This window comes from Hyaena hyaena, unplaced genomic scaffold, assembly GCF_003009895.1.
Source record: "Hyaena hyaena isolate Hyena2069 unplaced genomic scaffold, ASM300989v1 scaffold_339, whole genome shotgun sequence".
Taxonomy (NCBI): domain Eukaryota; kingdom Metazoa; phylum Chordata; class Mammalia; order Carnivora; family Hyaenidae; genus Hyaena; species Hyaena hyaena.
Window position 1 is genome coordinate 938,774 of NW_024080971.1, and position 11,698 is coordinate 950,471.

The window sequence follows — 11,698 nt, forward strand, 5'->3', positions numbered from 1 at the left end:
GACTAAGCCACCCAGGCGCCCCTTAAGTTGTTTTTCATTGACATGAGTTTCCTTTATTCTTTAAAACCATGAGCATGTATTCCTAAACTGTATGTGTATGTGTGTGTATGCATATATATATAATTTGGTTTTATAAGTATTTCAGCTATGTATATTTCATTTGTTTGTTTAAATCTTTACTTTCTACACAAAGGATTTGGGGTGGCTTATATATAATAAAACTAGGAACCACTATATCACAGGAAAATATAAATGAGTAACAGAAAGAATACAAATAAAACTAGCAAATTGAGACTTGGGAAAAAGAAGAGAAATAAGCAAAGTGATTTTATTCATAATGAAATATAATAAAACTGAAATCCTATCAGAATATTATAATTTAGACATGTCAGGCTCTTCAGATTTTTGTTTAAATGATGGAGGGTTTACCAGCATATGTACTGATGTGAAGTACCTCCCTGGTTTCTCATGAAATGAGGACACTGTCTTCTGTCTCCCATCTCCTCCTAGAATGGCCCACCACTGGCCTTCATCTTCGGAAGGAGAGGTGTAATCACTGATGGAGAATTTAATCAAGGTGGGAGGGCAGGGTTAATAACACCAAGAATAATTGCTAAGACTTACCGAATACTTCCTAAGAATGAGGCACTGTGATGAGCTCTATAAATACAATTTTTGATATAATGCTCATGACAACCTTTGGAGCGGCCATGCTTCACGGAAGAGAAAACTGAGTATGATGTAGACAAGTCAGGCATTTGCCCGAGATTAAATGGTTAGTAAGTGCACTTCCAGATTTGTTGGGTTGATTGATACCCAAGTATGTTGTTAAACAACTATACCAGCCTTGCCGGAATCCCTGAATTCATTCCTCACCACCTCCCATGCATTTGTAGCTTATCTCTCAGAGATCAAGTCCCTAGCCATAACCATGCTAGCATATTTCATTAATAAATTTTAACTCCAGGTTTGCCCAATTTCTGAATGGAACCAGATAATTTTTAAGAGGTGACAATGTGTATTCAGGCCATCATTCACCAATGGGTGCCAAAGCCCTGGCAACTCTCAGACTCCTGAGAGAAATTTCCCAGAGAAAAGCTAGAATCTCTTCTGTGGCTTCAGGACCAACTACATTAGATTTAAGATATGTTATCCTGCATATCATGGATCCTGGAATCTAACCACTATGCCACTGTGAACAAGATGTATCCTTTCAAACTCTTGGAAGATTTTGCTTCTTTTGTTTAAGAAAAAAAGATAGAAAATATTAAGAACTTAAATATTTTACTAGAAAATATTTAACATTGAGAGTACCTCAAGAGGCACATCTGAAAAATCCAGAAATAGATATTTTACATTTTATATTCAGCCTATTTTCCTGTACTTAATTGATTCCATTATTCATGTTTTCCACACCCAGAAACTTACTGATTTTTTTTTTCTTAGTGGTTATGCACTTCAAGAATGCATAGTTATTAATCAAAGGATCTGTTCTTCACTTAGCCAAGCTATCCATGTTAAATTCTTTTCATCTTTTCCCATAAATCAGTTCTTCCAGCTCCTTCATTTTTATTACTCATGTCCAAGTTCTTTCCAATTTATTTGAGATGTTCACAACTTCCCAGTATTACATATCCCACAGGAAGGAATACTTTACTTACATAAACACGACATTATGATTATCTCATTACAGTTAAATTGACATGGATATTTTTTGCTTTCTGTTGCTCAACTCAGATATAATTTGCTACATTTCAAGATGGAAGCTTTTCAGATTTGGCCTCTTTATTAAGAATCCATTTTTGGTTGCTCATTGCCTGCTTTAATTTGGGATGAGACTCTGACAAAAATAAGACCCTAGTTGGGTGTTTAAGAGTCAAAAAGGGCTAGGAGTCTGAAACACTTGATTGAACTAATTCACCAGAGTTTATCCCAATACCAAAAGCAATGAGTCTAGAAATTCAAGATCCCTGCTTTTACATAAATGGATAATCAACAAGTCACAGGATTGCTTTCAGGTTGCATTAATTCAGGCATCTGCATATAGCCCCTGTTTCCAATAATTTTCAAGACACCCAAGGTCCAAATGGCTTTTATAGTACACAAATGTTAGTGGCAAAAATATTTTTCCGATAGAATTTCTCTAGCAAGATTTAGCTTAGGAGCCAAACTGCATATCCTAACGAATCCTCCACTATTTAACATTGATTGTTAATAATCATACAGCCCTGGTCATTTCTTCTTTTTCTTCCTTGGCCTGATACATAGGCATTCTTATCTCTACTAAACGATGGAAATGAGACATGAAGCATAATAAAAGTACTCTTTATTGATTTTCTACTGTTTCAGAGCCCTATACTGACAGTTTAGTATTCTTATCACCAGTTCTGGTCTTCACATATTCAAGTCTGCTTTCCTTGCACCTAGATCTAGCACAAGGTACTGTAAAAATGCAAAGAAAACACCCTAAGTTTTCAGCTAACTAAAATATGGTTTGATGCCACCTGTAGATTTTATTTGCTAAAGCTAGTATTACAGTGCTTGCCTATGGACAATCAAGAATGAGATGTAAGCAGATCACCCTTATGGGGATAAACGTGGCAGGAGGGAGAATTAAGTATCATCTAGAACCAGCCCTCACAGTGCATTAGGAATGGATGTTTTCTGTTGAGACTCCAAATACAAGTCTAATTCCTACTAAATACGCTAAATCTTGAGGCAGAGCTTTGATTACTTATTAATGAATTTGCCAATCCGTTGGAAAACACCACAGACACACTGCAATGAAATCCTGCTATCTAAGAAAATGTACAAAGTGTGATTATATCACTAAGGTGGCTCTTCTGAATAAGAAATGAGAATGTACCAATGCATCAGTGATCATGAAGATAATTTTGTCTTGTCATCAATTACCTTTTTCTTCCCCACATTACCACAAACTGCAAGCACATCTTTAATATTGTTATTTAAATCAGAAAGATAGATAGTTTGACGTACAATGAGGCCAAAATTTCTAATGGGATCTTGGCTGTAATTAGTGATTACTCTCTGGCTAGAAGCTTCTGGATGTTTTCTATTGTAGCCTTAAACATAATTATCAAAGAGTCAGGATCCATCTCTGGCATGTTCTAAATGAAGCAGAGGTTACTATTGCTGGCTGGATTTTTATTTAAGAAAACTTTGATTAACTGAACATTCAGGAATTGGAGATCCTCTGATCATCAGAATGTTATAGGCCACTCAAATACGAACGCTAATAATGAATGTAATATGTCTTTAGTAATTAAGGTTCTGGGTGTGTTCAGAGTCAATACGCAAGACATTTCACTGGTGACCCCAGTGCAATAATGTACCTGTGCATGCTGTAAAATTCCCTTTTTATTTCAGCTGGTATGACAATCATGCCCTAATTTCTGTCATTTATCTTGTTCTGCAAAAGCATAGAGTTGAAAAACATCTAGTTAATTAACAGGTCTCATTAGCTTTTTACTGGGCAATACTGAGTGTCATTCTCTCTATATAATTTAGCACCATTTTTTTGCAGCATGACCCACACAGAAAACAGATGGTAGAATTGTCCCTAAGGATGACAAATTGTGGCAATCGTTAAAAACGTGAAGAGAAGGAAACTCAAGGCCTATGACATGTCAGATGACTTCCAACCGTTATTTCATTAATCCTCAAAGCAATCTCGCAACAGTAAAAATATTATTCCCAAGTTTTGAGATGAGAAAACTGAGATGCAGCAAAATTAATCAAATACAAGCTGTCCAGAAAAGACAGAGAAAGTGGGGTCAATGGTATAGCCATAAAAAAAGGAGCATCTCTCCTCCTTGAATGAACTCTTCCAGTAGCTCTGTTGACTATGAGTGAACATCTGGAGAATTAGAAGTATCTGAACTAAGCCAATAGAGACATGAAAACAGGAAGGTGCCTGGCATTGGTAAGGGACTCGTAGGGAAGCCATGTCTGTCATAAGCAAGCCCCAAGTTTGCCAAGTTGGGGCACAGTAAATGTTCAACACACTTCTGTAACATTTCCACCCAAGGTGCTAAATACATACCTGAAGGTCTATGGTGAAAGACCTCCCTCGGTGTTTCTTTAACAATTTTTGCTTTTCAGAATTAGAATTCTAAAGGAGCAGGAGATGAAGAACCTCATTCCCCAAGAGAATTTCTGACAAGAGGCTGTCAGGAGAGCTGAAGCAGCCTGAGCAGAAACACAGCAGGCAAAAGGAACGACTTCAGGGTGCGTTGAGGCACTGCTGTGACAAAGCTGTCTCAGACTTCGGGAGACAGTACTTAACAACCCCAGCAGTGTGGCAGGGGGAGCTGGGAAGGGGCCCTTGTCAAGCAAAGTCTTCAGGCCAGCACCACGGAGTGATAAGCTCTACAAAGGGCTCTGGCCACACATCAAAGCACAAACAAATCCCCTCTCCAAGACATTCTGTGGAACACTCAAGTCTCCCAGCCCTTCAAACTCAAAGGAGGCAGGGGTTTCAAGGCCTAGCTCATTCATGCCTACATCCCACTTGTAAGGGCACCCCTTCTTTATGTGTATGCAGGTTTGGACTCTCAGTAATTGCAGGCTCTAGGAACGTAGCAAATCATTCCCGTGCATGTATGGGTGAGGAGATAGGGAAGGCATGCAGATACGCACGGCATGTGTAGGGCTGTTGCGCAGGGAGCAGGAAACACAGACGTAATAATGGATTGCCCCTCCTTCCCGGCTGCCCCGGGCTGCCCCGGGCTGCCCCACGTTCCCACGCTCTGTTCTCTCTGCCCCAAAGCAGACTTAGGCCTCTGTAGCCCTAATTTATCATAATCTGAATCTTCTCTTCTTTTATCACTAATCCTACCACTCCTATTAAAAAAAAAGAGAGAGAGAGAAAAGAAAAGATTTCTCTCTATAATAAGGATTTGGAACAATTGCTTTGGGCTTATTTTCTAAGGTTGTGAGAAAATGATCACAAAAAGAGCAATTTCCTGCAAAATTTACATTAACTGCAATGTAGAAGGGGCACCTGGGTGGCTCAGTTGGTTGAGTGTGGGATTCTTGGTGTCAGCTCAGGTCACGATCTCACAGTTTGTGGGAGTGAGCCCCATGGGGGGCTCCGCACTGATAGCGGGAGCCTGTGTGGGATCCTTTCTCTTCCTCTCTGCCCTTCCTCTGCTCGTGCTCTCTCTCTCTCTCTCACTCTCTCTCTCTTAAAACAAATATATAAACATAAAAAATTTTTTAAATTAATTGCAATTTAGAAGAACCTAGCATTTCTCCTTTTCACCATATAAATTCATCTTCAACCATGTCAGAATAATTTCAGAACTAAAATTCATTCACCCTCTTTGACAACCTCCTGTGTCAGTCTCCAGGAGGAGGATTTAATATATATGATCTCAAGTATTTTGTCCTCAAAACAGCCCTGGGAAGCAGTTCTTATGACCCACGGTTACAAAGAGGGAAACTGAGGCAAGGAACATATAAGCATCCAGCTATCTATCCTACAGCTGGGGACTGGGCAAGTTGGGAAATAGAAATCAGACCCTTGGGACTCTAAGCCCAGGGCTCTACATTATCCTTTATTTTTCTCTAAGTCCACATTGTACAGGACTTTTTTTTTTAAAAGCTTATCATTCTTTCTAGTTTTAAGGAATTTAGAAAGTCATTAAAAGCCAAATTGAAGGCTAACTCTGTACAGAAAGTTTTACTACTTACAATCAGAGAACCTAGATACTTCCACCAAAAAATAGATGATGATAAAATAACACCTTACTTTGAAGCCAAATTTTTGTAAATGTGAGGACTTTTGTAAATGCTTCCATTTCTTTTCCTTATGTTTTCTTTATTTTTTAAAATGCTTTTTAAAAATGTATCTATTTATTCTTGAGAGGGGCATGCCCATAAGTGGGAGAGGATCAAAGAGAGAGAGAGAGAGAGAGAGAGAAACTCAATGAGGCTCCACAGTGCCAACACAGAGCCAGATATGGGGCTCAGTCTCACAAACTGTGAGATCATAACCTTAGCCAAAATCAAGAGTCAGACATTCAACCAACTGAGCCACCCAGCCACCCCTAATGTTTCCATTTCACTCAATTGAAACGTCCCCCAAACTGGTGGGTCCTTCCTATTTATTTATTTATTTATTTATTTATTTATTTATTTATTTAATACCCCTTGCTTTTTCTATTTTTTATTTTTTAAATGTTTATTTATTTTTGAGAAAGAAAGAGAGAGACAGAGTGTGAGCGGGGGAGGGGCAGAGAAAAGGGGAAACACAGTATCTGAAGCAGGCTCCAGGCTCTGAGCTGTCAGCACAGAGCCCGACACGGGGCTCGAACTCACAAACTGCAAGATCACGAGCTGAGCTGAAGTTGGATACGTAACCAGCTGAGCCACCCAAGCACCACAATACCCCTTGCTTTTTTAGTTGAGTAGCATTTCGTACTTACTGAACACCCTTGGCCTGTGCTCCCTTGGCAAGTGAATGAAACAATTTATTCTGTGCATGAAGTCAGACCAAATGCCTGAAGAAACAAAAGTCAAAGGAAAGAACCTATGTGTTTGCTTGAATCATCAGCGATTGCCTCATTTTCACCCTTCTGAACCCAAATAATTGTGTGCAATGCTCAGAGCATCAGGCCTGGAAGGCCCTAAACTCTGGGTTTGTTGGAAGCCTCTCAACCCAGCCTTGACCCGAGCTTATTAGCTCCGTTCTCACGTGCCAAACCCACAGGACCTACATGGGCTGAGGTCATCAAGTCTGCTGAGCACCGCACCCTCTTGAGGTTTTTAGATCCGGGCAGCAGAGGCTGACTCTGACTGAGCAGGCAGAAAATGAGGCGAAGGCTGCGTCAGGTTGTTCCCAGGATCGCCGCTCGTGCCAGGGAAGCCGACTCGAGGCTGAGCCGCCGGGACCGGTGGCCGAGGCTGTGCCGCAGACCTCGTGTGACGGAGAAAAGGCTACTGCCGCCATCAAGCCCTGGGCACTATGTTGTCATTCCTGTGCCAAGAACTAAGCCTCACAGTCATGGCTACTGCCCGTGGTGACAGCAAGAGGGAGACAGAGAGCGAGCGTCTCTATGACGTCACTGGCTACGGAGTCAAACACTGGAGCAGGGGATCTGACTGGCGGAGGTCCGCCCCGTGCCTGTGGTGGAATACAGGGGTCGTCCCCAGATTTATAAGGCCACCCGCCCAAACTCACAAGGCAAAGAGTTCCCGAATGTTAAAAGGGAGGACTCATAGATGTAAGAAAAATATAATGTCAGCTTCTTGGCGCAATAAAATAACAGGTTCTAGTTTTGAATTGAGAAAGCAAGAGAGTGAGAGTAACTGCCCTAAATTCATAACAACTAAACCAGGATTGGATCCCTCGCATTTGTATTCGAAAGCCCATGCACTTTCAACTGAGCGATGCTGTCGCCTTGTTTTAGTAAAATAAGTATAGTTCAGATTCAATTTTATAAACAGCACAGTGATCATTTTTAACTAAACAATGTCAGAGATAGAAATAAGACATCTTAAGCCGGCGATTGTGTTCAAATAAGTTTTGATAATCCCAAACCAAATCATTGCTGCCGTTTGAATAAGCTACCTACTTTTTGCCTCTTTGGGTAAAGTATGGATGACACATTGAATCAAAATAGTGCAATTTTATATTTGTAACATATATTCCCCTCTTTTACAGGTATTAGGAAATGAGCAGAAAAAGCAATTTAATGTATGTAAAGACTGTGTGAGCATGGAGCCTTAGATCTGTATACAGAAAAGTATCTATTTTTTTAAACTGGTATTGTATGCGGGACATTGTTCTCACCACGCGGGAAGAAGTGCTGGGGAGAAGCTCAAAGTCTAGTAAATGAGTTAAAGAAATAAAAGTATCATTTCAATTATGCGTGGAGTGCTCTGATAGGGCCGCACACAGGGTCTGACAGAGCTCACAGGACACCAAGCCAATTCCCAGGGAATCTGGGAAGACTTCCTGTAGGAGGTTCCAAGCCATTAGGGAGGCCCCAATCATTTTCATTCATCATTCTAGGCTCTGCTAAGAGTTAGATATTTAGAATACATGGAACTTAGAATCTAGTGACAAAGACATAAATTAAACAAATAGTGGGGCGCCTGGGTGGTTCAGTCAGTTAAGCACCCGACTTCGGCTCAGGTCATGATCTCATGGATGGTGGGTTCGAGCCCCGTGTCGGGCTCTGTGCTGACAGCTCAGAGCCTGGAGCCTGTTTCAGATTCTGTGTCTCCCTCTCTCTCTGAGCCTCCCCTGCTCATGCTGTCTCTCTCTCTCTCTCTCTCTCTCTCTCTCTCTCAGAAATAAATAAAGCATTAAAAAAATTTAAAAAACCAAATAGTTACACTAATACTTTATTAAATGTAATTGGAACACATGTTATTGAGAAAAAGCAGGGGTTTATAAGCGTTTACAACAGGGGAAACCTACCATAATCTAGATGAGGTAGTGAGGAGGTGCTGGGAGGCCTTTCTCCATGGGTCTCTCACGTACACCTCGTCTTAGCTTTGTTCCATATTTTCTGTTCAAGGATGTTTGTATAGTAAGCAGTCTCAGCAGATAAAGACAGTGCCTCCCTCTGGGGTGTGGGGAAGATCTGCGTCCTATTTCTACAAAGACATTAAAGGCAATGGCTCCCTGTATGGCGGAGGATGGGCATGTTGGCTGAGTCTCCTTTAGAAGCCTGAGGCTTCTTCAGCTTTAGGTTCCTCAGCTGTGAGGCAACACCACTGTGTGTGCAGCACTGACTGTCTTAGACAGTCCTGTGCCGTCCCCGGGAGACGTTAGGAACACGTATGCGTCTACTACCTGCTGGGCTGTGGTGATACAGACCCTTGTCTCTGATCCCGGAGTCTCCAGTCTTCTGCCAGCGTCTGTGTTACTGAGGCCGGATAACACATTAGCTTACACGTAAGGAAGAATTTCAGACCATTCAAGGCAATGGGGCATCTGGTAGGAAGTCAGAGATCTCCTTGAAGACAAAAGATTTGACCTGAAGAATAAGGAGTCGATAGTGAGGGTTGGTTATTTCTGGACGGAGGCAAGTCATGTAGCAGGACTCTGAAGGAAAGAAGCATGGCAGACTCAGAGCCTGAAAAAGGTCTGGAATGTCTGGAGCATAGCAAGTGAGGTTGGAAGGATCTCTACAAGAGGCCGTAGAGGTAAGGAGGGGCTTCATCATACGTGATGCTGTGATTTATAATGAGAAATATATCTTTAGTCTTTGTCTTCTTTCTGGCACAGGGCTCCAAAAACTCTTGGAATTTCCTAAGTGATGAGAGTAACAAAGGTGTGTTTTGTTATGTTAATGAGGTGACTTTTGGAAAGCATCTCAGGTTGGGGGCTGGTTGCCAGGAGAACCAGCCCTGTGATTAGAGGGTTGGAACTTTCAGTCCTACTCTATATCCATCGGGGAGAAAGAAGGAACTGGAGGTTGAAACAATCGCCAGTGATTGAATCAATCATGCCTATGTAATGAAGCCTCCATAAAAATCCCAAAGGAGGGGGGTTGAGAGCACTTCTGAGCTGGTGAACACGGCGGGGGGGGGGGGGGGGGGTGCTTCCAGCAGCTGGGGAGGGCAAGGCGACTCTGAGCCCTTCCCACGTACAAGTGCCTTATGCATCTCTTCCATTTGGCTGTTGATTTGTATCCTTTAATAGCCTTTATAATAAACCGGTCATTTAATGATTAAGTGGGTTTCCTGAGTTCTGTGAGCCTTTCTAGCAAATTAACCCAAGAAGGCAGTTATAGGAACCTCTGATTTACAGCCAGCCAGGTAGAAGCACAGGTTATGACCGGGGCTTGCGACTGGCATCTGAAGCAGGGGCAGTCTTGAGGGACTAGCTCTTAACACGTGGAACATGAGGACACTCAGGTGGTGTTGGAGACTTCCTTGTGGGGGAAACCTCCCCTCCCACACATTGGAATTGAATGCAGAACCCTCTTTACATATGAAGGAGGAGACAATTCTCTCCTTGTTTACCATCTTCCAAGTGGCTTACCCATCCTTCACTATGGACTACTTTTTCAAGGATATTTGTATCATGAATAGTTTGGGAAAACAGAAATCGTGTCTCCCTCTGGAGATGGCAGATGTCAGGCATGCTTACCATCCATTATAGAAGATTTGGGTTTTCTATGTTCAAAGAAATGTCCCTCCTGTAATACGACCCACTGCATTCGCAGGCATTATCTGGCCCTCTTGGAATCACCCAGTAGGAACTGAGATCTGGAGAAATGACATGAAAAAAATGCCGATGCTCTGGCTACTGCTATCGCTTTGGGAAATCTGTGTCTTCCACCGGCCTCCATGGAACTGTGTAGGGCTAACTTCATAATTTGCAAGTAGGGTAAAAATCCAATCTTTCACAGTTGTTGAGAAGACTTTATTCTATAGCCATAAAATGTTAGTTATTGGGATTTTATAGTTTCATTTTTTGGCTTTTATCTGGCATTGTTACCTACATATCTCTGGAAAATAGTGCCATAAATGAAATCAAACCATCCACTCCCAGAGTGATATTTGGTAGAATGAGGAAGAAGAACGTTAAAAATAATCATTTGTTTTCAAGGACCCTACAATACTCATTGAACAACTGCAGAGTGGTACCATGAAAATCATGTGGATTTGGTGTAGTCCAATTCCAGGTCGGCCCCATGTCGCCTGAGACTGAACTAGCCACCAATTTCATTTGCTCTTGGATTCATCATTCATTAAACAGAGATAAGTTGTATACAGTCTGTACCATATAGTTCACATGAGGGTGAAATAAGATGATGGTATTTGAATAACAGTGATAAGATTTCTCTACCAAACAACTTTTAAAATTGTTCAACGGTGTCTCTCTTGGGGAAATTTAGTTGCTGAGGAGCACTGGGACAAATTTTCAAGATCAGTTTGTTCTTGACCTAAAACTCTTTATTCTTGGGTCACTGAGCCATTTGTCTATTTATGGACAACCTTGGTTTTGTCTTTCTAAAAGCTTTGCCAAACTCAGGGAAAATGCTGAGGCCACATGCATCAGATGTTTGAAAATATGACCTACTTTCCAATCTCAGGATACGATGATTTTCTTGTCTATAACTAATAACATCATATATCCTATAATATTGTTAGTCAATACCTGATTGAAAAACTATTTCAGTAAAGCCATGGTGACTGTCTAATCACCAGAAAACCCTTAGCCGCACAGGAACTGAAATGCTAAAAATGGAACCCAATGTCAATTTCCCCAAATATGCTGAATGCCAGTTTCTTAAAATGCAAGTAGCAAGTGAGACTTTTGTTTACGCATTTAATAGTAGTGAGGATCCTTATTCTCAAACTGATGAAACCGAAGTACATAGAAAAACTCAGTTCTATGCTGCCTCTTTATTGCTTTCAATCTTCCATGAATTCTGAGAAAAGAAATTTGCCTTTCCACTCTACTACAATGTTTTCCTGGCACTTCCTTGAGATTATGATAAATTGGCAAAAATCTAATTAGTTAAAGCCTCAAACCAAAGATAATCAAACCCTTTGGAGTGATATTTCTTTGTAGTTTATGGACAAGAAAAATTAGCCCCAGAGGCCAAGGGACTTTGTATGGAAAGCAAGCTTGGTCTGATCTTACCCCAGTGTTAGAGCCAGGACTCAATGGACAGTGAGGTTGACTTAGGGGACTTCCAAAACTCACCTG

The 11,698-nt window shown here is 41.2% G+C and overlaps 1 long non-coding RNA gene across 1 annotated transcript; it reads right to left on the reverse strand.

The window, feature by feature from the left end:
* Positions 1-314: 314 nt before the first annotated feature.
* On the reverse strand, positions 315-7,035 carry LOC120243375. Its single transcript, XR_005531297.1, has 3 exons — positions 6,741-7,035; positions 3,354-3,430; positions 315-556 (listed from the first exon to the last, which is right to left on the reverse strand). It is a non-coding gene; the product is annotated as an uncharacterized LOC120243375 (long non-coding RNA).
* Between the last annotated feature and the right edge of the window lie 4,663 nt (positions 7,036-11,698).